The sequence below is a fragment of the Pan troglodytes genome, chromosome 1 (genome assembly GCF_028858775.2).
Source record: "Pan troglodytes isolate AG18354 chromosome 1, NHGRI_mPanTro3-v2.0_pri, whole genome shotgun sequence".
Classification (NCBI taxonomy): Eukaryota; Metazoa; Chordata; class Mammalia; order Primates; family Hominidae; genus Pan; species Pan troglodytes.
The window spans coordinates 118,689,526-118,716,913 of record NC_072398.2 but is presented as its reverse complement, the minus strand read 5'-3'; the positions used below and the strand labels follow the sequence as shown (position 1 = coordinate 118,716,913).

At 42.8% G+C, this 27,388-nt stretch overlaps 1 protein-coding gene across 1 annotated transcript in view; it reads left to right on the top strand.

Annotated features, from left to right (window-relative positions):
• The first annotated feature begins 13,930 nt into the window (after positions 1-13,930).
• The window catches only part of WNT2B (Wnt family member 2B), a 30,245-nt gene continuing 16,787 nt past the window's right edge, over positions 13,931-27,388 (top strand). The window contains exon 1 of the mRNA XM_054668811.2: positions 13,931-13,950. The gene's annotated coding sequence lies outside the window, so the exon portion shown is untranslated. The remainder of the gene's footprint in view (positions 13,951-27,388) is intronic.

Here is a 27,388-nt window from a genome sequence, read left to right as displayed (position 1 = left end):
AGGAATAAAAGAACAGGAAAATGCCAGCAGCCTTTGCTGTTGCATTTGGGTGGGGTAGTCAATAATAATTTACCCTATACATGTCTTCATATTTAGAGTACCCAAGCAACTTTTTCTGCCGCTGTGTACACCCACAACCTTGGCTGCTGAGGGCCTCCAGAGCCATTGGCCATGCTAATCTCAGCTGATGGAGCTTTATAGAGAGTATGCTGCTGTACCCACCATGGAGTTGGAGCTGATGCTGTGGCTTCCCAGAGCTAGAACCACCACACCCAACTCAGACAGCATCTTCATGCCCACTTATAAATGGTCTTTCCCTATTGAAATGAGTCCATACAGTCTGGAAGAGGTGGCTATTACTTCAAACATGCAGACATCACTACAAGGCTAAAGAAACATAAAAAATCAAGGAAATATTACACCGCCAAAGGAACACAATAATTTGTCAGTAATTAACCCCAAAGAAATAGAGATCTATGAACTACCTAAAGAATAATTCAAAATAATTGTTTAAGGAAACTTGGTGGCTACAAGAAGACACTGGGAATTCAGTGAAACCAGAAAAGCAATACAAGAACAGATTAAAAGTTCAAGAAAGAGAAATCATTTTAAAATAACCAAACAAATTATGGAGTTGAAGAATACAATGAATGAAATTGAAAATACAATAGAGAATTTCAACAGCAGACTTGATCAAGCAAAATAATTTAAAAAAAAATCTGTGAACCTGAAGACACATCATTTGAAATTATCCAGTCAGCAGACAAAAGAGAAAAAAGAATGGAAAACAGTAAAGAAAGCCTATGGGATTTATGGAATACCATCACTGAAATCAATATATGTATTTGGGAGTTCCAAAAACAGAAGAGTGGCTGAGCACTGTAGCTCATGCCTGTAACCCTAGCACATTGGGAGGCCAAGGCAGGAGGATCACTTGAGCCCAGGAGTTCAAGACCAGCCTGGGCAACATAGTGAGACCTGGTCTGTACAAAAAATGTAAAAATTAGCTGGGTGTGATGGTGCATGCCTGTGGTCTCCACAACTCAGGAGGCTGAGTTAGGAGGATCACTTGCACCCAGGAGGTCAAGGCTGCAATGAGCTGTGATTGCACCACTGCACTCCAGCCTGGGCAACAAAGCAAGATGCTGTCTCAGAGAGAGAGAGAGAAAATAAAAAAGAAAAAGTAGGAGAGAGGGCAGAAAGCTTATTAAAAAAACATAATAAAGGCTAAAAACTTCCCAAATCTTGAGAGAGATATAGACATCCAGATTCATGATACCAAATAGCCCCCAAACAGAATCAACCCAAAGAAGACTACATCAAGGCATATTGTAATCAAATTACCAAAAGTTAAGGACAAAGAGAATTTTGAAAGCAGTAAGAGAAAAGTAACTGATCACATATAAAGGAGACTCCATGGGACTATTGGAAGATTTCTCAGAAGAAAACTTGCTGACCAGGAGAAAATAGGGTGATATAACCCAAGTACTGAAAGAAAAAAAAATGCCATTTAAGAATACTATTCCTAGAAAAATTTTCCTTTAAAAATGAAGGAGAGGCTGGGCATGGTGGCTCACACCTGTAACCCCAGCACTTTGGAAGGCTGAGGTGGAAGGATCACTTAAACCTAGGAGTTTGAGACCAGCCTGGGCAACATGGCAAAACCTCATCTCCACAAAAAAAATTTTAAAATTAGCCAGGTGTGGTGACACACTCCTGTAGTCCCAGATACCAGGGAGGCTGAGGCAGGAGGCTTGCTTGAGCAGAGGTGTTTGAAGTTGCAGTGAGGCATGATCACACCACAGCACTCTAGCTTGGGCAACAGAGCAAGATTCTGTCTATAAAAATAAAACTAAAGGGCTGGGCGCAGTGGCTGATACCTGTATCCCAGTACGTTGGGAGGCCGAGGTGGGCAGACCCCCTCAGGTTAGGAGTTTGAGACCAGCCAGACCAACATGGTGAAACCTTGTCTCTACTAAAAATACAAAAATTAGCTGGGCGTAGTGGTACATGCCTGTAATCCCAGCTACTCAGGAGGCTGAGGCAGGAGAATCGCTTGAACCAAGGAGGTAGAGGTTGCAGTGAGCTGAAATTGCACCATTGCACTCCAGCCTGGGTGACAAGAGTGAAACTCTGTCTCAAAATAAATAAATAAATAAACATAAAACTACAAATAAGATTAAATAAAACATAAGACAAAAATTTGCAGGGGCCGGGCGTGGGGGCTCATGCCTGTAATCTCAGCATTTTGAGAGGCCGAGACGGGCTGATCACCTGAGGTCAGGAGTTTGAGACCAGCCTGGCCAACATGGTGAAACCCCGTCTCTACTAAGAATACAAAAATTAGCCGGTTGTGGTGGCAGGCACCTGTAATCCCAGCTACTTGGGAGGCTGAGGCAGGAGAATCGCTGGAACCCGGGAGACAGAAGTTGCAGTGAGCCAAGATCACACCACTGCACTCCAGCCTGGGAGACAGAGTGAGACTCCATTTAAAAAAAAATTTTTTTTCTAATGGATATACAGTATAAAAACAAGCCAGCAGCCAACAAGATCACAAAGTGTGCAGGGGTGCAGGGATGGAGAGTAAAAGTCTAGTGTTTTTGTAAGCAATTGAAGTTAAGTTTTTTTGTTGTTGTTGTTTTATTTTTGAGACGGAGTCTCACTCTGTCTCCCAGGCTGGAGTGCAGTGTCGCATCTCTGCTCACTGCAAGCTCCGCCTCCTGAGTTCACGCCATTCTCCTGCCTCAGCCTCCCAAGTAGCTGGGACTACAGGCACCTGCTACCATGCCAGACTAATTTTCTGTATTTTTTTAGTAGAGACAGGGTTTCACGGTGTTAGCCAGGATGGTCTCAATCTCCTGACCTCGTGATCCGCCTGCCTCAGCCTCCCAAAGTGCTGGGATTACAGGCGTGAGCCACTGCACCCAGCTGAAGTTAAGTTGTTATCAACTAAAAATAAGTTACAACTCCAAGCTAACCATAAAGAAAAGACCTATGGTTGGGCACAGTGGCTCATGCCTGTAATCCCAGCACTTTGGGAGGCCAAGATGGGCAGATCACTTGAGGTCTGAGGTCAGGAGTTCAAGACCAGCCTTGCCAACATGATGAAATCCTATCTCTACTAAAAATACAAAAATTAGCCAGGTGTGGTGGCAGGCACTTATAATGCCAGTTACTTGGGAGGCTGAGGCAGGAGAATCACGTGAACTTGGGAGGTGGAAGTTGCAGCCAGCCAATATCACACCACTGCACTCAGCCTGGGTGACAGAGTAAGACTCTGTCTCAAAAAAAAAAAAAAAAAGAGAAGACAGTAAAACCGATACCACAGAAACAAAAAGATGTATAAAGGACTATTATGAACAATTACATGCCAACAAACAGGAACAAACAGGATCACCTAGAAGAAATGGATAAATTTCTAGAAACATACAACCTACCAAAACTGAAGCAAAAAATAGAAAGCCTGAACAGACCAATAACAAATAAGGCAACTGAATCAGTACTCAAAAAATCTCCCAAAAAAGAAAGCCCAGAACCAGATGGCTTCATAGGTGAATTCTACCAAGCATTTTAAAAAGAATGAACACCTAATCTTTCTTAAACTCTTCTGAAAAATAGAAGAAAAGGGAACACTTCAGAAGTTATTCGGCAAGGCCAAAATTACCCTGATACCAAAACCAGACAAAGATACTCCGAGAAAAGAAAACCTCAGGCCAATATCCCTGATTAACTTAGATGTGAAAACCCTCAATGAAATACTAGCAAAACTAATTCAACAGCACATTATAAAAATTATACACCATAGGCCAGGCATGGTGGCTCACACGTGTAATCCCAGCATTTTGGGAGGCCGAGGTGGATGGATCACCTGAGGTCAGGAGATCAAGATCAGCCTGACCAACATGGAGAAACCCCATCTCTACTAAAAATACAAAAATTAGCTTGGCATGTTGGCAGGTGCCTGTAATCCGAGCTACTCAGGAGGCTGAGGCAGGAGAATTGCTTGAACCTGGGAGGCAAAGGTTGCAGTGAGCCGAGATCGCACCACTGCACGCCAGCCTGGGCAACAAGAGCAAAACTTCATCTCAAAAAAAAAAAAAAAAAAAATTATACACCCTGAGCAAGTGCAATTTGCTTATTTATTTGTTCATTTGTTTTATTATCCCTGGAATGCAAGTATGGTTCAACGTATGAAAATCAATCAATGTGATACAACATATTAGCTAAAGAAAAAATGTGATTATCTCAATAGATGCAGAAAAAAACGTTTGGCAAAGTACAATATCTATTCATGACTCTCAACAAAAGAGGTACAGAAGAAAATTACCCTAAAATAATAAAGGCCATTATGAAAAGTCCACAGCTAATATCATAACCAATGGGGAAAAACTACAAGCTTTCCTTCTAAGATCTGGTACAAGGCAAGGATGCCCACTTTCACCTTCTTTTCAACATAGTACTAGAAGTCCTAGCCAGAGCAATGAGACAAGAAAAAGCCAACCAAACAAAAAAGAAGTAAACTTATCCTTCTTTGCAGATGGTGTGATCATGTACATAGAAAACACAAAAGACTCAATGAAAAAACTGTTAGAACTAATAAATGAATTCAGTAAATTTGCAGGGTATAAAAATCAACATAAAAAAATTAATCAGGCCAGGTGTGGTGGCTCATGCCCATAAGCCTAGCACTTTGGGAGGCCAGGTCTAGAGAATTGCTTGAGTCCAGGATTCAAGACCAGCCTGGGCAACATAAGGAGACCCCCATATCTACAAAAATTTTTTTAAATTAGTCGGGCATGGTGGCTCACGTCTGTAATCCCAGCACCTTGGGAGGCAGAGGCCGGCAGATCACTTGAGGTCAGGAGTTCGAGACCAGCCTGGCCAACATGGTGAAACCCCATCTCTACTAAATACAAAAGATTAACCTGGTACGGTGGTGCATGCCTGTAATCCCAGCTACTTGGGAGTCTGAGGCAGGAGAATTGCTTGAACCTGGGAGGCAGAGGTTGCAGTGAGTTGAGGTTGTGCATTGCACTCCAGCCTGGGCAACAAGAGTGAAAACTCCATCTCAAAAAAAAAAAAATTAAATTAGCCAGGCTAATTTAAATGGTGGTGCATGCCTGTGGTTCCAACTATTTGGGAGGCTGATGTGGGAGAATAGTTTGAACCCAAGAGGTCAAGGCTGCAGTGAGTCGTGATTGTGCTACTACACTCCAACCTGGATGACAGAACAAGACCTGTGTCAAAAAATAATAATAATAATCACATAAAAAAATTTTGAGACAGAGCCTTGCTCTGTCACCCAGGCTGCAGTGCAGTGGTGTTATCATAGCTCACTGTAGTCTTAAACTTCTGGACTCAAGCAATCGTCCTGCCTCAGCCTACTGATAATCTGGGACTACAGGCACATGCCACCAGCCCCACTAATTTTATCTTTTTGTAGAGACAGGGTCTTGCTATGTTGCCCAGGCTAGTCTCAAACTCCTGGCCTCAAGCAATCCTCCTGCTTCAGCCTCCGAAAGCACTGGAATTACAGGCATGAGCCACCATGCCCAGCCCTAGTCACATTTCTAGACACAAACAGCAAACTAGTCAGAAAGAAAATTAAGGAAACAATCCCATTCCCACTAGCAACAAAAAGAATAAAATATTGAGGAATAAACTTAGCCAAAAAGACTTGTACACTAAAATTATAAAACATTGAAGGAAATTAAATAACATTATAGATAAATGAAAAAGACATCGCATGTCCATAGATTGAAAAAATATTGGTAAAATGTTCATACTACCCAAAGTGATCTACAGATTTAATGCCATCCCTATCAAAATCCCAATGGTATTCTTTACAGAAATAGACAATAGAATCCTAAAATTCACATGGGATGACAAAAGATCTAGAATGTCCAAAGCAATCTTGAGCAGGAACAAAGCTGGATTAATCACACTTCCCAATTTTGAAATGTATTATAGCCAGATACAGGGTAGTCCCAGCTACCTGGGAGTGGAGTCTGAGGCAGGAGGATGCTTCAGCCTAGGAGTTTGAGGCTGCAGCGTGCTATGATTGCACCTGTGAATAGCCACTGCACTCTAGCCTGGGCAACATAGATACACACAGACACACACACACACACACACACACACACTATAGTAATGAAAACAGTATGGTACTTGCATAAAAACAATATATAGAGCAAAGGAACAGAATAGAGCTCCCAGAAACAAATCCATGCATCTATAGTCAACTGATCTTCAACAAGGATGCCAATAACACACAATTGGAAAAGGATCATCTCCTTGATAAATAGTGTTGGAGAAACTGGATATACAAATGCAGAAGGATGAAATTGGATCCATGTCTCACACTATATACAAAAATCAACTCAAAAAGGATTAAAGATCTAAGCTTAAAAGCTAAAACCATAAAACTCCTAGAAGAAAACATAGGGGAACATTTTCTTGATATTGGTCTGGGAAATGATTTTTTTTTTGATATGACACAAAAAGCACAAGCAACAGAAGCAAAAATAGACAAATGGGACTGCATCAAACTAAAAAGCTTCTGCACAGCAAAGGAAACAACAGAGAAAAAAGGCAGTCTAAGGAATGGGAGAAAATATTTTCAAATTATGTATCTGATAAGAGGTTAACATTTAAAATATATAAGGAACTCATAAAACTGAATAACAAAAAAAGAAAGAAAGAAAGAAAGAAAGAGAATAAATTTTAAAAATAAATAAACAACCCTATTTTAAAATGAGCAAAGGACCTGAATAGACGACATTTCTCAAAAGAAGGCATACAGATGGCCAATAAGTATATGAAATCTTCAGAGAAATGCAAATCAAATGAAATGTCACCTCGCACCTGTTAGAATTAGTATTATCAAAAAGACAAAAGCCAGGTATGGTGGCTTGCGCTTATAATTTCAGCTATTCAGGAGACTGAGGTGGGAGGATCACTTGAGCCCTGGAGTTCAAGACCAACCTGGGCAACATAGTGAGACTTTGTCTCCAAAAATTATATATATATAATTTTATATAATAATTTTAACAATTTTATATAATTATATAATAAATTATATATATCATTTTTATATATAATAATTTTGTCTCCAAAAATTTTATATATATATATATACACACATATATATATAGAGAGAGAGAGAGAAGAGGGTCTCACTTGTCACCCAGGCTGGAGTTGGTGGTGCAGTCTCAGCTCACTGCAACCTCTACTTCCCAGGCTCAAATGATCCTCCTGCCTCAGCCTCCTGAGTGGCTAATTTTTTTTTGTTTTTGTTTTTTGTAGAGACAGGTTTCACTACATTGCCTAGACTGGTCTCAAACTCCTGGACTCAAGTGATTCATCTACCTGGCCCTCCCAAAGTGCTGGGATTACAGGTGTGAGCCACTGTGCCTGGCCCCCAAAATTTTTTAAATTTAAATTTAAATTTTTTAAATCACCAAACTCCATGCCTGGCATGTGCCTGTAGTCCTAGCTACTCAGAAGGCTGAGGTGGGAGGATTGCTGGAGACCAGGAGTTCAGGCTGCAACTCCAGCCTGAGTGACAGAGCAAGACTCCCTCTTGAAAAAAAAAAAAAAAGAGATTTATTTCTTTATATTAGCAATGGAAGTAGAAATTAATAAATAATACTATTTATAATAGCATCAAAAATACTAAATGTAAAGATATCTGACAGGAGATGTGCAAGACTTATACACAAAAACTACAAGTCATTGCTAAGACAAATTGAAGTTCTAAATAAATGGAGAGATATACTGTTATAAATCAGAAGACAATATGGCTATGAATTCAGTTCTCTCCAAATAATTCATATATAGATTTAATGCAATCCCAGTGAAGATTCCAACAGGCTTTTTTGTAGAAATTGACAAGTTAACTCTAAAATTTGTATGGAAATGCAAAGGACCTAACATAACCAAAACAACTTTGAATCATAAAAACAAATTAGAAAATGTCACTATCTAACTTCAAAGCTTTTTATAAAGTTATAGTCATCAGGCCAGGGGGCATGATGGCTCATGCCTGTAATCCCAGCACTTTGGGAGGCCAATGCTGGCAGATCACTTGAGGTCAGGAGTTTGAGACCAGCCTGCCCAACATGTCAAAACCCCGTGTCTACTAAAAATACAAAAATTAGCCAGGCATGGTGGCAGGTGCCTGTAATCCCAGGTACTCAGGAGGCTGAGGCACGAGGATTGCTTGAACCCAGGAGGCAGAGGTTGCAGTGAGCCAAGATTGTGCCACTGCACTCCAGCCTGGGCGACAAAGTGAGACTCTGTCTCAAAAAAAAAAAAAAAAAAAAAAAGTTATAGTCATCAAGACTGCGTTTTATTGGAATAGAAATAAAGAACTATATCACCATATCAATCAAACAGAATGAAGAGTCCAGAAACAGTCTCTCAAATATGTGCTTAGTTTATTTTTTGACAAAGGTGCAAATGCAATTCAATGGAGAAAGCGTAATCTTTTCAATAAATGGTGCTGAAACAACTGGATATCTATATGCAAAAACTAAGCTTTGATCCATACATCACACCATATACAAAAATTAACTAAAAATATATTTTCCACCTAAATGTAAAACCTAAAAAAACTGTAAAACTTCTGGAAGAAAACATAACAGAAAATCTTTGTAACCTTGGGTTAGGTAAAGATTTCTCTTAATATACCAAAAGCAGCCAGGCCCAGTGGCATGTGCCTCTAATCCCAGCTACTTTTTCTGAATTCATTGACATGATCATATGGGATTTTTTGACTTGTTAATATGGTGAAATACATTGATTGATTTTCAAATATTAAACCATTTATGCATTCCTTCCATAAACCAGTTGGTCATTTATGTATTATCTTTTTATATATTGTTGGGTTTGATTTGATAAAACCCCAGCCTACTGGAAGGCTGGGAGGATTGCTTGAGCCCAGGAGTTCAAGACCAGCCTGGGCAACATAATGAGTTTTTAACACACACACACACACACACACACACACACACACACACACACACACACACCAGGCTGGGTGCTGTGGCTCATGCCTGTAATCCTAGCACTTTGGGAGGCCAAGGCAGGTGGATCCCTTGAGCTCAGGAGTTTGAGGCCAGCCTGGGCAACATAGCGAGACCCCATCTCTACAAAAAAAATTTTTAATTAGTTGGGCATGGTGGTAAGTGCCTGTAGTCCCAGTTATTCAGGAGTCTGATGTGGGAGGTTGGCTTGAGCTTCGGAGGCAGTGGTTGCAATGAGCCAAGGTCACACCACTGCACTCCATCCAGGGCAACAGAGCCAGACCCTGTCTCAAAAACAAAACAAAACAAAAGAACATACCAAAAGCACTACCCATAAAGAACCAATTGATAAATTGGACTTTATCAAAATTTAAAACTTCTGCTGTTCAAAAAACATTATTAAAAGAATGAAAAGACAAGCCATTAACTAGGAGAATATACTTTCAAATCACACATTTAATAAAAGACTTATATCCAGAACATATGAAGAACTTTCTAAAGTTAATAAGAAAAAAAACAACCCAATAAAAATAGGGGAAATATTTTACTAGAAACTTCAAAAAAGACATACAGTAGGCAAATGAAAAGATCATTAGTCATTAGGGAAATGCAAATTAAAACCACAATGAGATAGCAATACATACCTACTAGAAAGCCTAAAATTAAAAGAACTTTTTATATTATGTGTTGACGAGAATGTAGAGCAACTAGAACTGCAAATGGGAGTATAAATGATACAACAACTTTGGAACATATTTCGATAGTTTCTTTAGAAAACATACATTAACCTGCCACATGATTCAGTTATCCCATGCCTAGGTATTTACTCAAAAGAAATGAGGGTATATTCTATGCAAAGGTTGTAAAATAATGTTCATAACAGTTTTACATGTCAAAGCCAAAAACTTGTAATTACCCAAATAGCCATCAACAAGTGAATAGATAAGTAAACTGTGATATATCCATACAATGGAATACTATTCAACAATAAAAAGAATGCAGCTACATGAATGAATCTCAATTATGCTAGTGAAAGAAGACATTTAAAATCAATACACACTATATGATTCTGTTTATTTAAAATTCTATAAATGCAAGATAAGATACAGTAAATAAAAGATTCGTGGTTGCCTGGGGATTGGGGGAGGGAGCAAAGAGAATAGAAATGTGATTACAAAGGTGTGATATAATAAGAAATATATACGGATGCTTCTCAGTTTATGATAGCAGGGTTACCTCCTAATAAACCTATCATAAATTTAAAATACCATGTCAAAAATGTATTTAACACACCTAATCTGCTGAACATCTCATTGCTTAGTGTAGCCTACCTTAAATGTGCTCAGAACACATTAGCCTACAGTTGGACAAAATCATCTAACACAATCCCTATTTTATAATAAAGTGTTGAATATCTCATGTAATTTATTGAATACTAAAGTGAAAAACAGTATAAGTATTGAAGTAGTTTGTGGAAATAAGTAATTCAAAATCTAAGCTGGGCTGGGTGTGGTAGCTCACGCCTGTAATCCCAACACTTTGGGAGGCTGAGGCGGGTGGATTGCTTGAGGTCAGGAGTTCAAGACCAGCCTGGCCAACATGGTGAAACCCTGTCTCTACTAAAATTACAAAAATTAGCTGGGCATGGTGGCACATGCCTGTAAACCCAGCTATGTCAGGAGATTGAGGCACAAGAATTGCTTGAACCAAGGAGACAGAGGTTGCAATGAGCCGAGATTGCGCCACTGCACTCCAGCCTGGGTGACACAGAGAGGCTCTGACTCAAAAAAAAAAAAAAAAAAATCTAAGCTGTTGGTAGACGACTCATATAAAAAATTTTTTAAAAACAAAATCTGGCCAGGCACAGTAGTTCACGCCCATAATCCCACCACTTTGAGAGGCCAAGGCGGGCAAATCACTTGAGCTCAGAAGTTTGAAGAGATCAGCCTGGCCAACACGGTGGAACTCCGTCTCTACCAAAAATAAAAAAATTAGCTGGGCAGGGTGGTGCACGCCTAGTAATCCCAGCTACTCGGGAGGCTGAGGCTGGAGAATTATTTGAACTAGGGAGGTAGAGGTTGCAGTTAGCCGAGATCGCTCCACTGCATTGCAGCCTGGGTGACAGAGCAAGACTCTGTCTCAAACAAACAAACAACAACGACAAAAAACACACACACACACAAAAACTCTAAAATATTTTGCGCCTTAAGGGAACACGATTATGGCACCTGAGTCACATGACAGGCAGTCAAAACCTTTGTTTCTCTGATTAGATTGGCCTTCTTCCTTACCTGCCTTGTTTTGTAAATGTTGTAAATAACTAAAGAGTGTTTAGTGACGTTGCACTATGGAAGGGAAGACTCCTTCCTTCTTTATTTACTGACTGTATTTTTTTTTTTTGAGATAGAGTCTCGCTCTGTCGCCCATGCTGGAGTGCAGTGTCACGATCTTGGCTCACTGCAAGCTCCACCACCCGGGTTCACACCGTTCTCCTGCCTCAGCCTCCCGAGTAGCTGGGACTACAGGCGCTCGCCACCATGCCCGGCTAATTTTTTTTTGTATTTTTAATAAAGACAGGTTTTCACCGTGTTAACCAGGATGGTCTCGATCTCCTGACCTCGTGATCTGCCTGCCTCGGCCTCCCAAGGTGCTGGGATTACAAGCATGAGCCACTGCGCCTGGCCCTTTATTTACCGTTTTTTTAGAGACAGGATTTTCCTATGTCACCCAGGCTGGTCTCCAACTTCTGGGCTTAAGCAATCCTCCCACCTAGGCCTCCCAAATGGGAATTCTCATTCACTGTTGTGAGAGTGTAAATTGCAGTGAAATTAAGCATCTGTGCATCCTAAAACCAAGCAATCCCAGATAAATTTGCACTCTTAAAGGTCAGGTATGAAGATGTTTGCGGAGGCATTTTTTGATATTTTTGATAGCATGGGTTCAAGGTACTTAGATGTTCACTGGGAGAACAGGTAGCAAATTGTGGTGGCTATCACTACAGAATACAGTGCAACACTTTGAGGGAATGAACTATGCACATCTATATAGTAACAAGGACAGATTTTTTTTTTAACATGAGAGTGTAAAAAAAAGAAAAAGAAAAAAAAAGGCCAGGCACAGTGGCTCACACCTGTAATCCCAGCACTTTGGGAGGCCGAGGCGGGCAGATTACAAGAGGTCAGGAGTTCAAGACCAGCATGGCCAACATGGTGAAAGCCCATCTCTACTAAAAATACAAAAAAAAAAATTAGCCAGGCATGGTGGCAGGCACCTGTAATCCCAGCTACTCGGGAGGCTGAGGCAGGAGAATCACTTGAACCCAGGAGGTGGAGGCTGCAGTGAGCCGAGATCATGCCATTGCACTCCAGCCTGGGTGACAGAGGGAGACTCTGTCTCAAAAACAAACAAACAAACAAAAAACCCAAAGAAGTCTAAAGTCCATTGCATTATTCTCAGCAATTCACTCCCTTCTACCTGTTGTCATAAAACTTGCAATGCCAATACTCGCAATGGATATATTTCCTCATCCCATTGTTGAGTTTAGTTATCATGTGTGGGAGCAGATGTGACATATGCCAATTCAAGCTGAAGTTTTAAGAAGCATCACAAATTCTGCCTATTTTTTTTTACTATTCCTTTTGCAAGAAAATATAGCATGTCCCTCACCAGTATGTTCCTTCAGCCCAGATCCTAAAGTGAGAAGATGGAGGAAGAGAACTTCAGTCTCCACCCACAATTACTGGTTTTTAGGATTTCAAATTTTAGGATTTTTTTCTTACTGCTGCAAGTCTAATACAAGCTTCATGTCAGAATATCATTTATAAAAATTAAAAATTAGAAATACACATGCAAACAACATAAAAGAATACATATATATCCAAGTACATATTTCAGTTACATTAGAGTGGATGCCTATTACCAGGGGAAGGAATAAGAGTGGGAAATGGGATACAAGAAATAAAGAAACAAACAAGAGAGACACCTCGCACAGGTCGATGATGATCGGGTGTTAAGAATTAAGCAGTAGCATTAACTCGACTCTCTGCATGTGCTGTACAAAGACAACAAAAACCTCTGGAGTGACAAGTAACTGTTGGAGAAAGGTCCTGGGGGACTTGGAAGAGGAGGGAATTCACAATCCAGGTAGAGAAAATCGGCCTTGGGATCACCTCCTCGTTCTGAGAGAGAAGCTGAGAGAAAGGCTTCTTAGGGATTCTGTTTTCAATGTAACCTGTACCAAAGGTGTTCTTCCAAGTGTGAGTGAGAAAGGGGCTCAAAGAGAGAGAGGTAAGAGAACAATAAATTACTTTTCTCAAAGAACTCATATTCTTTTTTTTTTTTTTTTTTTTTGAGACGGAGTCTCGCTCTGTGTCCCAGGCTGGAGTGCAGAGGCAGGATCTCAGCTCACTGCAAGCTCCGCCTCCCGGGTTCACGCCATTCTCCTGCCTCAGCCTCCCTAGTAGCTGGGACTACCGGCGCCCGCCACCACACCCGGCTAATTTTTTGTATTTTTAGTAGAGACAGGGTTTCACCGGGTTAGCCAGGATGGTCTCGATCTCCTGACCTCGTGATCCGCCCACCTCAGCCTCCCAAAGTGCTGGGATTACAGGCGTGAGCCCCCGCGCCCGGCCAAAGAACTCATATTCTTAATGAAAAGACTAAAATGCCCATTTTTGTATTTTAAATCCTACTCATCTATCAAGGTCTAGGCCAAAATTTACCTCTTCCGGAAAGATCCCCCCTGGATTCCCAATAGCTCTACCCTAAATAAATCTACAAATCACTCCTCTTCCTGCTGAAAATCCATAGCATTTATTATGTTAAATTGCGCCTGTGTTTTCTTTTCCAACCAGACTGAAGGATCCTTGAGGACGGCAGTACCTGGCATACCTACACAGTCAGCGTTCAACAAGTGTTTGCAAAGGTACATGATAATTAAAATGTCAGATAACCAATTATAAAAAATAAATTGGCCCGCACGGTGGCTCGTGCCTGTAATCCCAGCACTTTCAGAGGCTGAGGCGGGTGGATCACAAGGGCAAGAGTTCGAGACCAGCCTGGCCAACATGGTGAAACTCCGTCTCTACCAAAAATACAAAAATTAGCTGGGCGTGGTGGTGGGCGCCTGTAATCCCAGCTACTGGGAGACTGAGGCAGGAGAATCGCTTGAACCCAGGAGGCAGAGGTTGCAGTGAGCTGAGATTGCACCACTGCACTCCAGCCTGGGCAACAGAGCAAGACTCCGTCTCAATAAATAAATAAATAAGTCAACAGATCAGATAGCATTTCAGAAGAGGCTAAGAACATGTTGAACTGTTCAGGAAAGACTACATGGAATAGGGCCTTGAAAGAAGGGCAGGAATCAGCTAATTAGAAGACAGGAAGAGCATTTCAGGCCAAGGGAAAATGGTAAATAAACACAAAGAGTTAGAAGGATTGGAGGGAGGGCCAGGTGCGGTGGCTCATACCTGTAATCCCAGCACTTTGGGAGGCCAAGGCGGGCAGATCACTTGAGCTCAGGGGTTCAAGACCAACCTATTCAACATAGACCACATCTCTACAGAAAATTTTTAAAATAAAAAAATTAGCTAGGTATGGAGGCCCACACCTGTGGTCCTAACTACTCAGGAGGCTAAAGTGGGAAGATCACTTGAGCCTGGGAATTTGAGGCTGCAGTGAGCCATGATTGTGCCATTGTACTCCTGCCTGGGTGACAGAGCAAGATCCTGTCTCAAAAAATTTTTTCCAATAAAATAATTTTATTTATGTTCATAAATGTATTAGGGAAAATTTAGGATATGAGTTTCATCATCATGGGAGTGAGAACAACTTCCTAAGTAAGATAGCAACCTGGAAGCCATAAACATATATGTATGACAAGTCACGTAAATAAAATTAAGAGAGAAAGAAAAGAATAGGAAAAGACATTTTCAAAATATATACAAAGGACTTATTTTCCACAATATGTAAAGAAACTATTATAAATCAATATAAAAAAGACACTCAAGATTTAGCAATTTCCCATCTGGCATGTAAAAAGCTTGCAAGTCATCACTCCAGGCTAACAATAAGTAAAAACCTGAACAAACTGAAAAATCAACACCCTTCTTACATCCACCAGAGTCGTGAGGCCACAGGGCAAACCACTGCTTCCTAAATTGCAGAGACAGGCAGGCAAATGCAGGGAATCACAGCTTACCAGAGCAGAAACCCATGAGCAGGAACCAGTACCAGGTACCAAAACCTGAGCTGTAATTGATGAATTGCTGGAGACTCAGTATGGACAACTCTGAGAATTAAAAACTCCAGGGGGAAGCCAGTCATGGGAGGACCTCACATATTGTGAGTTTTACCTCCTAGAGCTCACCAGGTTCTCACAGTAAATATCAGAAAAATATCCCCTGTGCTTCTGGCTGGGGGAAGGAAAAGTAACCATTTCTAAATACACCTAAGCATTCTGTTCTTCTTAACAAGTCCTGTTCTCTCAAGAGAAACTATTTTGCCAGAACCTAAGCTTTTATTATTACTTTTTTTGCAGAGTCTATCCAAACTAGGGGAAGAAAATATCCAGTTTCAGCCCCCTGTAGCCTTTACATTGGGGAAGGGAATATTAAATTCCATCCCACTCTAACCATCCTATACTACCTAAGGAGTGGAAGGATTGAGAAGCTTTTGCGAGGTGCGCAGTCCAGAGGCACAGGCTCACTAAATGACAGAGACCTAAGCATAGAACTATAGAATGCTTCCTCACTTCTTAACACCTTAACACATTACTAAATGCCTATTTACAGCATTTCTTTTTGTCTAATACATCATGCCTGGCTATCAGGAAAAAACTACAAGGCACACCAAAATGCAAAGAAGACAGTTTGAAAAGTCAAAACAGGCACCAGAACCAGACTCAGATATGGCAGGGATATTGGAATTATCAGACTTGGAATTTTTAAAAAACTGTGATCAATATGTTAAGAGCTCTCTCTAATGGGTAAAGTAGACAGCATGCAAAAACAGGCAATGTTAACAAAGAGAAAGGAGAAGCAAGAAATGCTAGAGATCCTGCTCCATCAATAGCACTACGACAAAAGAATGCCTTTGATGAGTTTGTTAGTGGACTGGGTCCAGCTGAGGAAAGAGGCTCTGCACATAAGGCTACCTCAATAGAAACTTTCAAAACTGAAAAGCAGCCAGACATGATGGCTCACACCTGTAATCCCAGCACTTCGGGAGGCTGGGAGGATTGCTTGAGCCCAGGAGTTCGAGACCAGCCTGGGCAACATAGTGAGACCCTGCCTTTACAAAAAAATGTATTTTGAATCAGCCAGGCCTGGTGGTGCACGCTTGTGGTCCCAGCTACTCAAGAGGCTGAGATGAGAGGATCACTTGAGCCTGGGAGACTGAGTCTGCAATGAGCTGTGATCACACCCCTACACTCCAGTCTGGGCAACGGAGCAAGACCCTATCTCAAAAATAAAACGAAACCAAAACTGAAAAGCAAAGAGAAAAAAGACTAGAAAGAAGAAAAAGAATAACCAAGAACGGCGGGACAACTATAAAAGGTATAACATGTGTAATGAGAATACCATAAAGAGAAAAAATAGAGAAAGGAACAGAAATATTTGAAGCAATGACTGTGATTTTCCCCCAAATTAATGTTGGCCACCAAACCACAGGTCCAAGAAGTTCAGTGAACACCAAGCAGATTAAATGACAAAAACGAAACCAACAACGACAAAAACACTACACCTAGGCATATCATATTTAAAACTGCAAAAAATCTAAGACAAAAAAAAAAACGATATTGAAAGAAGCCAGCGATGAGAAAAAAACCCTTACTTATAGAGAAGCAAAGATAAAAATTATATCTACCGGCCAGGCGCAGTGGCTCATGCCTGTAATCCCAGCACTTTGGGAGGCTGAGGCGGGTAGATTGCCTGAGATCAGGAGTTCAAGACCAGCCTGACCAACATGGTGAAACCCCATCTCTACTAAAAATACAAAAATTAGCCATGCTTGGTGGCGTGCGCCTGTAGTCCCAGCTACTCGGGAGGCTGAGGCGGGAGAATCATTTGAACCCGAGAAGCGGAGGTTGCAGTGAACAGAGATGGTGCCACCGCACTCTAGCCTGGGCAACACAGAGACGATCCGTTTCAAAAAAAAAAAATTATATCTACCTTCTCCTCAGGAACTATGCAAGCAAGAAGAAAGTGGAGAAAAATATATATATTTTAAGACAGGGTCTTGCTCTATCACCCAGGCTAGAGTACAGTGGCACAATCATGGCTCACTGCAACCATGACCTCCTGGGCTCCAGCAATCATCCTGCCTCAGCTTCTGAGTAGCTAGAGCCACAGGCACACACCACCACACCTGGCTAATTATTTTATCTTATTTTTGTAGAGACAAAGTCTCTCTTTTGTAGAGAAGGGCCCAGGCTGGAGTAAAATATTTAAAGTGTTGAGATAGAAAAACCACTACCTTAGAAATCTGAACTATGTGAAATTATCCTTTAAAAATGAAGGTGAAGTAAACACTGTCTCAGACAAACAAAAAATAGGAGAATTTGTTGCCATTGGACTGGCCTTGCCAGAAATGTTAAAAGAAATTCTTTAGAGAGAAGCAAAATAATAGGTCAGAAACGTGGATCTACTTAAAGGAAGAAAGAACATCAGAGAAGGAACAAGTGAAGGTAAAACAAAAAGTTTTCATATTCTTAATTGTTCTAACAGATAACAGTTTGTTCAAAATAAAAATAGCAATAGTATATTTGATTATGTATGCTTATATATATTCACATGCTTATGTACAAGTGAAATAAATGACAGAAATAATACAAGGGATTAGAGGGAGGAACTAGTATTATTTTGTTATTACAAGGTACTCACCCTACTGATGAAGCAGTATAGTATTATTTGAAAGTGGATTTGGGTTAGTTATAAATGTCTATTCTGACCACTAAGCGATGTAAAAAAATAAGTATAACTAATATGCTAAGAAAGGAGGGAAAATTGAATCATATGAAATGTTTATTTAAAACCACAAAAGGCAGATAAAAGAGCAGAAGACAAAAATAGGTACAAAGAATAAAAGCAACAACAGAACACAGTAACAAATATGGTAGATATAAATCCAGCTATAGGCCAGGCATGGTGGCTCACGTCTGTAATCCCAGCACTTTGGGAGGCTGAGGTGGGCAGATCACGAGTTCAGGAGATCGAGACCATCCTGGCTAACATGGTGAAACCCCCGTCTCTACTAAAAATACAAAAAAAAAAAAAAAAAAAAATTAGCCGGGCATGGTGGCGGGTGCCTGTAGTCCCAGCTACTAGGGAGGCTGAGGCAGGAGAATGGCGTGAACCCAGAAGGCGGAGCTTGCAGTGAGCCAAGAACGCGCCACTGCACTCCAGCCTGGGCGACAGAGCGAGACTCTGTCTCAAAAAAAAAAAAAAAAAAAAATCCAGCTATATCAATAATCACTTTAAACCACGATGGTCTGAATACACCAATTTGATGACAGATTGTCAGACTGATCAAATAACAAGACCCAACAATATCTGTTGTCTATAAGAAATCAAATATAAACAAAAACACTATTTTCATCTGTTTTGCTGCCGTAATAAAATAGCACAGATTGGGCAGTTTATAAAGGACAGAAATTTATGTCTCACAGTTCTGCAGGCTGGGAAGTCCAAGATCGAGGTGCTGGCAGGTTCCTTGTCCGGTGAGGGCCAGGTGTCTTGAATGCTGAATCCTCCAGAGTGGAGGACTGCTGGATCTTCACATGGCAGAAGGGCAAAAAGGATAAACTCCCTCTGTGAAGCCCTTATATAAGGGCATCTAATCCCATTCAGGAGCGCTCCACCCTCATAACTTAATTACTTCCCGAAGACCCCACCTTTCAATAGTGTCACATTAATAATGCCATTAAGTTTCAACATGAATTCCATGGGGGATGGAGGGGTGTTTGTTTTTGTTTCTTAGAGACAGGGTCCCCCTCTGTCATCCAGGTTAGAGTACAGCAGTGTAATCATAGCTCACTGCAAGCCTCGACCTCCTGGGCTCAAGGAATCATCCTGCTTTAGCCTCCCGAGTAGCTAGGACTACAGGCATTTGCCAGCACTCCTGGCTAAGTTTCAACATGAATTTTAGAAGGTACACATTCAAATTTTAGAAGGGATGCATTCTGCCTCTGGCCCCCACAAAGTCATGTCCTTCCCATGTGCAAAATACTCATTCCATCCCAACAGCCCCCAAAGTCTTAACTCATTCCAGCATCAACTCAAAAGTCTAAGGTCCACAGTCTCATCTAAATCACATATGAGTGAGACTCAGTGCATGATTCATCCTGAGGCAAATTTCCCTCCAGCTATGAGCCCACAAAACCAAACAACTTACATGCTTCCAAAATATAATAGTGACAGGTGTAGGACAGACGTTTCTTTTTCTTTTCTTTTTTTTTTTTTTCTAGACGGAGTTTCACTCTTGTTGCCCAGGCTGGAGTGCAATGGTACGATCTTGGCTCACTACAACCTCCTCCTCCCGGGTTCAAGTGATTCTCCTGCCTCAGCCTCCTGAGTAGCTGGGATTACAGGCATGTACCACTACGCACGGCTACTTTTGTATTTTTAGTAGAGACAAGATTTCTCCATGTTGGTCAGGCTGGTCTCGAACTCACGACCTCAGGTGATCTGCCCGCCTCAGCCTCCCAAAGTGCTGGATTACAGGCGTGAGCCACTGTGCCCAGCCCAGGACTGACATTTCTAGTCCAAACTGGACCAATCAGAAAGAAGGAGTAACAGGTCCCAAGTAAGTCTAAAACCCAAGGCAAACAACATTAAATCCTATGACTGGAGAATAATCTTCTTTGACTCCATGTCCTGCCTTCCAGACACACTTCCCACAAGAGTTGGGCCCCCAAGCCCCTGAGCAGCCCCACTCCCACAGTTTTGCTGGACCACAGCAGCTCTTATGGGTTGGAATAGGGTACCTGTGGCTTTCCCAAGGCTGGCATTGCAAGTCCATGCCTCAACAGGTCTGAGGTCTCGGGGTGGTCCTGCCCCCACAACTCCACTAGGTATTGCCTTCGTGCGGGGATCTCTGTGGCAGCCTTGTTCCTGCAGCAAGTCTTTGCCCGGGCCCTGAGGTTGTCTGAGGCATCCTTTCAAATCTAGATGGAGGTAGCCATGCCTCCACAGCTCTTGCACTGTGCATCCCTGCAGAGTTAGCACTACATGGACGCTGCCAAGGTTTATGGCTTGTGCCTTCTGGGGCAGCAGCCCCAGCTGCACCTGGGCCCACATAGCAAAGATTTTAAATGGCCCTGGGCAGGAAATCCTGAGGTCTCACAGGTGCCCTAGGCACTCCCCCAGTAACATTCTGCTTCTGAGGCCCTACCACTCAAAGCCTGTGATGGGCACAGCAGCCACAAAGACCTCCAAAATGTCTTTGGGTCATTCTCCCATTGTCTTGATGAATAACACCTGACTTCCTTCTATCCTTATTAATCTCCTTATCAAACAGTCACTTGGCCACACCTTTGGTTTTCTCTCTAAACATGCTTTTTTATTCTTTACATGACGAGGCTGAGAATTTTCCAAATCTCTACATTTTGCTTCTCTTTTTTATTAAGAAATTCCATCTTAAAATCGTTTCTCTGCTTGCATTTTACTATAAGCAGTTAAGAGAAGCCATGTAGTACCCTGAGCACTTTGCTGCTTAGCTATTCCTTCCACCAAATATCCTAGTTCATCACTCTTTTTTTTTTTTAAGTTCCGGGATACATGTGCAGAATGTGCAGGTTTGTTATATAGGTATACATGTACCATGGTGGTTTGCTGCACCTGTCAACCCATCGTCATCTAGATTTTAAGCCCCGCATGCATTAGATATTTGTCCTAACGATCTCCGTCCCCTTTCCCCCCCAACCCCCGATAGGCCCCGGTGTGTGTTGTTCCCCTCCTTGTGTCCAACTCCCACTTATGAGTGAGAACACGCAGTGTTTGTTTTTCTGTTCCTATGTTAGTTTGCTGAGAATGGTGGCTTCTAGCTCCATCCATGTCCCTGTAAAGGACATGATCTCATTCCTTTTTTTTTTTAGTTTGTTTTGTTTTGAGGTGGAGTCTCACTCTGTTGCCCAGGCTGGAATGCAGTGGTGCCATCTCGGCTCACTGCAACCTCTACCTCCTGGGTTCAAGTGACTCTCCTGCCTCAGCCTCCCAAGTAGCTGGGATTACAGGCTAATTTTTGTATTTTTAGTAGAGACAGGGTTTCACCATGTTGGCCAGGCTGGTCTCAAACACCTGACCTCAGGTGATCCACCCACCTCGGCCTCCCAAAGTGCTGGGATTACAGACTTGAGCCACCACCCCCAGCCAATCTCTCTTTTTTTTTTTAATGGCTGCACTAGTTCACCACTCTTAAATTTTGCCTTCCACTAAATTCTAGGACATGGACATAACACGGCCAAGTTCTTTGCCACTTTGTAACAAAGATGGCCTTTCCTCCAGTTTGGAAATTGTTTCCCATTTCCATCTGAGGCCTCATCAGAATAGTCTTCACTGTCCATATTTTTACCAGCATTCTGGTCATGATCACTTAGGTAATCATTAAGAGAGAAGCTTTCCCTATATAGCTCTTCTTTTCTGAGCCTTTAGTGTAGTAGAATCACCCTTAATACTCCATTCACACCAATGTAAGTTTTTCCATCATTCACTTCAAAACCGTTCCAGCCTCTATCCATTACCCAATTTCAAAGCCGCTTCCAGCTGGGCGCGGTGGCTCACGCCTGTAATCCCAGCACTTTGGGAGCCCGAGGCAGGTGGATCATGAGGTGAAGAGTTTGAGACTAGCCTGACCAACATGGTGAAACCCCATCTCTACTAAAAATACAAAACTTAGCCGGTCGTGGTGGCGTGCGCCTGTAATCCCAGTTACTAAGGAGGCTGAGGCAGGAGAATGGCTTGAACCCAGGAGGTGGAGGTTGCAGTGAGCCAAGATCACGCCACTGCACTCCAGCCTGGGCGACAGAGCAAGACTGTCTCAAAAAAAAAAAAAAAAAGCCACTTCCACTAAGACCAAAACAATGCAATTCTCTACAATCTCTTCCAGAAGACAGAAGCAGAGGACATACTTCCTAACTTATTCTATAAGTCCAGCATTACTCTAATACCAAAACCAGACAAAGACATTATATGAAAACTCAGACTAATATCTCTCATGAACACAGATGCAAAAATCCACAAAATATTAGCAAATCAAGCCCAATAATGTATAAAAAGAATTAGGCACCATCTGGGATTTATCCCAGATATGCAAGGCTGATTCAACATTTGAAAATCAATTAATATAACCTGTCACATTAACAGTCTAAAAAGGAAAAACCACATGATCATATCAATAAATGCAGAAAAAGCATACAACAAAACCCCACACCCATTCATTAAACTCTCATCAACTAGGAATAGAGGTAAACTTCCTCAATTTGATTAAAAAACAGGTACAAAAACCCTATAGCTAACATATTTAATGTCAAACTTACTAAATCAGAGTGTTATCATTGCATGGTGGAAACTCAGGTTGCTATGCAGGGGTGAAGGTATTTCATCAGAAAGAAAAATAACTCAGACTCCAGAATTGTTTCTAATCATCCAACAATCATTTATTGTTCACTATTCTAGGAGTTGTAACACTTCTCAGTATGTTCAGGAGAAATGACAGGAGTAACTGTCTCATTGCTAAATAATTGTGCACAGTGGGGAGTACAGTGTCTTGACCATTAATACCACAAAGCTGCTATCAGCAGAGGCACGATGGTCATGTTGACATGAACCAGGGAGTCTTAAAAGGGTAGATGGTTGGGAAAAAAGCTAGGGTATGGCGACAGGCATAATCAGAGAACTCAAAAGAGTTGTCAAAGTTAGAAACTTTGAACTGAGGATCTCAAATCACAGTAATGGATAAGATTGCTAAGGTAGTGACTCTCCAAGAGGTTCATAGTAATACTAAGCTGTTGTTTGTTCATGTTTCCCTCGTTCTCTCATGAATGTACAATGGAGTTTTCCAGAGGCTACATTATCACACCAGACTGAATGTAGAAGCACATAAGAGAATTCTGCTATTAAGCCGGACATTAAAGATAGAGTATTTGCAAAAATGTTAAATAATGCCACTCTTTTCATTCTTTTTGTTTTGGAAATTATAGGTATTTTCCCATAAAAATATGGTATTAATATTAACAAGTATTGGGGTTATTATCACTAATAATAAAAAAATTAAAATAAATATTTTTAAATGTTTCCATTTTGATCTTATAAAATACATTTTAGGCCAGGTGCAGTAGCTCATGCCTATAATCCCAGAACTTTGGGAGGTTGAGGCAGGAGGATTGCTTTAGCCCAGGAGTTCAAGACCAGCCTGGGCAACATAGTGAGACCCCGTCACTAAAAAAACATTTTTTTAAATTAGTTAGGCATGGTGGTGCATACCTGTAGTCCCAGCTAATCGGGAGACTGAGGAGGGAAGATGGCTTGAGCCCAGGAGTTCAGGGCAAGCCATGATCGTGCCACTACACTCCAGCTTGGGCAAGAGAGCAAGGCCCTGTCTCAAAAAATAAAAATAAATTAAAATCTTATATTTTAGAGCAGTTTTTAGATTTACAGAAAAATTGCAAAGATGGTACAAAGTGCCCATATATCCCAGTTTTCCCGATTACAAACATCTTTCTTACACTACAAATGTATGGTACAGTTGTCACAATAGTGGACCAATACTAATATATTATTATTAATTAAAGTCCATACTTTGTTCAGAACGCCTCAGTTTTTCCCCAATGTCCTTTTCCTTTTCCAGGATCCTATCCAAGTTATAATATTACATTTACTTGTCATGTCTCCTTAGGCGCCTCTTGGCTGTGACAGTTTCTCAGACTTTCCTTGTTTTTCATGACCTTGACAGTTTTAAGGAGTACTAGTCAGGTATTTTGTAGAATGTCCCCCTGGTGGAATTTACCAGGTGTTTTTTTCTTGATTAGACCGGGGTTATGGGGAGGAGGACCACAGAGGGAAAGTGTTGTTTTATCGCATCATATCAAGGGTACATACTATCAACCTGACACTGGTATGTTGACCTTGATCACCCAGTGAGGTTGTATTTGTCAGCTTTCTCCACTGTGAAGTTGCTTTTCCCCTCCACACTCCCTGTCTGTACAATACTCTTGGAAAAAGGTCACGATGCTTAGCCCACCCTTAAGTAGTAGGGAGTTGTATGTCACCTCCTTCAGGGCAGAATACCCACATACATTATTTGGGATTCTGTATAGGAAATTTGTCTCTTCTCCTCCATTTATTTATTCATTCAATCATTTATTTGTATCAGCATGGACTCATGGATATTTACTTTTATGCTTTGGATTACAATCGAAAACTGTTTTATTTTGTTGCCCAAATTGTCCAGCTTTGGCCACTGGGAACTTTTCAGTTGGCTCCTAAGTTGATGTTAATTTTTAATATGGATAGCTATTACCCACATAAACAAAAGCTCTTTGGGGTCCTTGATAATTTGTGAGTGTAAAGAGGTCCTGAGACCAAAATGTTTGAGAACCACCGCTCTAGGGATCCTCTGGCTGACCCGAATCCCCGGTGTGTGTGCGCGCTTCGTCTGCAGGTAGGAGTTGTGGTCTGGGCAGAAGCAAAGTAGGCCACACTCGCCTGCCCTTGGGAACACCCACTTCTCCGTGCCACGCCCGCTCCTAAGGTTTTCTTCGGGCAGAAACGCGGGGGTCCCCAAGAAGACGAAGCTCAGGCTGCCATGCCTTTCCCGCGAACGCCACGGCGCGGCGCCCGGTTCACAGGGCGAGTCGCCCACCCGCGAGTCGGAAAGCGCCCGGCATCTTGGCTAAAGCTCAGCGTTCTCCTCCGGGGCTGGGGCCCTGGCCAGGCCTGGCCTGAGCGGTCTCCCCTCACTCTGCGGCTCGCTCTCCCGGGCTACTCCGGCGCGCAGGTGCTGCGCCCGCGGGAGACAGCGATCCTGCGGCCGTGGCGGACGCCGGGAGGAGCCACCGGGCTCTCCTCTCAGGAGCGCGTCCCCGTGCCCTCCAGCTGCCCGTCCCTGCTGAAAGCATCCGGACAGCTCCCCGGGCCGCGGCCCTGGGGCCCGCCAGAGCCCTGCCCTGCACCCCGCTCTCCCCTCTCTGGCCTGGAGGGCTGCGCCGGGCAGATCCTTTCCTCTGCAAGACAGAGACAAGCAGCGATAAACAGCTAAAGCTGGAGACCCGGCTAATTGATACAATAAGTTCTCTAATTGCCTCGAAAATAAGGTAATGATTTGGCAGAGGGAATGCTTTGATCTTATCAGGCAAGAGAGACCTCTCCAAAGGAAACCTCAGAGAAGGGCTGGAGGCCTCGGACTTGGGGGTGTGAAGCCCAAGGACAGCCTGCTTTCCCCGCCCTCCCCCGACCCTGCGTGTCCACGGTCCCCAGCCTCACCCTCCGGCTTTTCATGGAAAGACCCTTCTCCTGTGATGACTGGAGGAGAGTACACACACATAACACAGGGGTTAGGAGAGGAGGAGGGGGTGGGTTCTGGGTTTTTCAGGAACAGGAGGACGGCTGAAATGACTGGTGCAGTTTTAGAGCGGCTATAGAGAAGGAAACTGGGGGAGAGGGGATTGCGGACAGGGATTATGGAAAACCTGACTTGGCTCAAGTCTGATGATGTTTCTTACACAGTGAGGGCTGCTGATTTGAGCTTTTCAGGCAGGAGGGAGTGACAAAGGGAGGAGAACTTGGAGTGTCCTGCCTTCTCCAAGAATCTGCACACACACTCACACACACACCATTGCTCTGCGCTGTGGGTGTCCCTGCCTGGCAGAGGCCCCAGCACAAAGAGGATTAGAGAGATGAGCTAATCTGGTTTGTATCCCAGACATGGCCCCAGAAAGGGACCTTGTCCACCCTGATATGTAAGGATGTGAAGGAGTGAGGAGTCTTTCTTTGGGGGCCTGCTGGCTGACAGTACCAGAGACCCCACTCCACTGGAGTCCCTGGGATACTGCAGTCCTGACTTCAGGGTCAGATTTAGGAAGCAGAAAGACGGCCGGTCCCACAGAAGGAACTAGATCTCTACCCTACTTGTTTCACCAGTGGGGAAACTGAGGCCTGAAGTGGGAAAGTGATTTACAGAGTCATGCCAATAGTGCATGGCTGAGTTGGGGGAAAAAACCCTCAGGTTTTCTGACTTTTTACTGGTCCAGTGCTCCCTGCACTGTGTTGCAGGAGCTGCAAGGGAGAGGTATGAGACAGAGAGAGGGCAAGAGAAAGAGAGAGACGAAGACAGAAGCAAAGATACACACCAAGGAAAATAGAGGTGCACACACACCCACATGCACAGAGAGACGGAGAAAGCCACAGAGAGTCAGAAACAACATGGAGAGACAGATGGAGAGAGTGAAGAAAGAGCAAGACAAACGGTCATACAGATTCATACAGAGAGATACACACGGAGAGACAGGGAGTGACACAATCTGACAGGGAGACAGGCAAGAGACAGGGATTCAGAAAGAGAAGGACAGAGACATTCAGACAGGGAGGGGGAGGCAGGCCAACTTAGACACACAGAGAGACAAATGAAGACAGGGAGATAAACACAAGAGACAGATGCAAATAGACAGAGAATGACAGAAACAAGAGCCAGAGAGAGACCCAGGGAGATGGAGACTCAGAGAAGAGACATGGGGAGAGTATGAGAACAAGAGGCAGCGTGAACTGAGGAAGGCAGAGTGGGAGGGAGGCAGGCCATGCCCTCTGCAGATATTTGTCCATTGGAAACAACTCTCACTTCCAGATCATTCTAGGGCCCAGAACAGGTGGTAGGGAGAGAAAGAGAGCTTAGTGCTTAGCCTGTGTGATACAGGCAGACTGGGAACCCTCCCTTGGGGAGAGGCTGGTCAGTGACCACCCAGGATCCCAGCAGCACACCCACTGGCCTCACACAGAACCTGGGCCACCCGCCCAGAATGGCCGTCAGCCCGCCCACCGCCTGGCTCCAGTCTGATTACAGCCAAAGTGCCAAAAGGCTCCAGACACCCCCATTCCCTGCCCCCATCATCTCACCTCCCCACGCCTCCTCTCCTCCTTCCCCTTCTCCTTTATATCCCTCTCTTCCTTTCTTCCTAGTCCTCAGGGGAGCAGTTTGTGCCCCTGTTTAGCCACTAGCTGGGAGGAAAGGGGTTCTCCTCCATCAAGCCCCCTTTCCTGGTTTGGGGCTGGATGCTCCTTCCCTCCAAAGCCCTTTTGGTCTGGCCTCTTTGAGACACGTTCCACGCCTCGCCTAAGAGCTCATAAATACCAAGGAGAGGCCGGCCAGGCTGT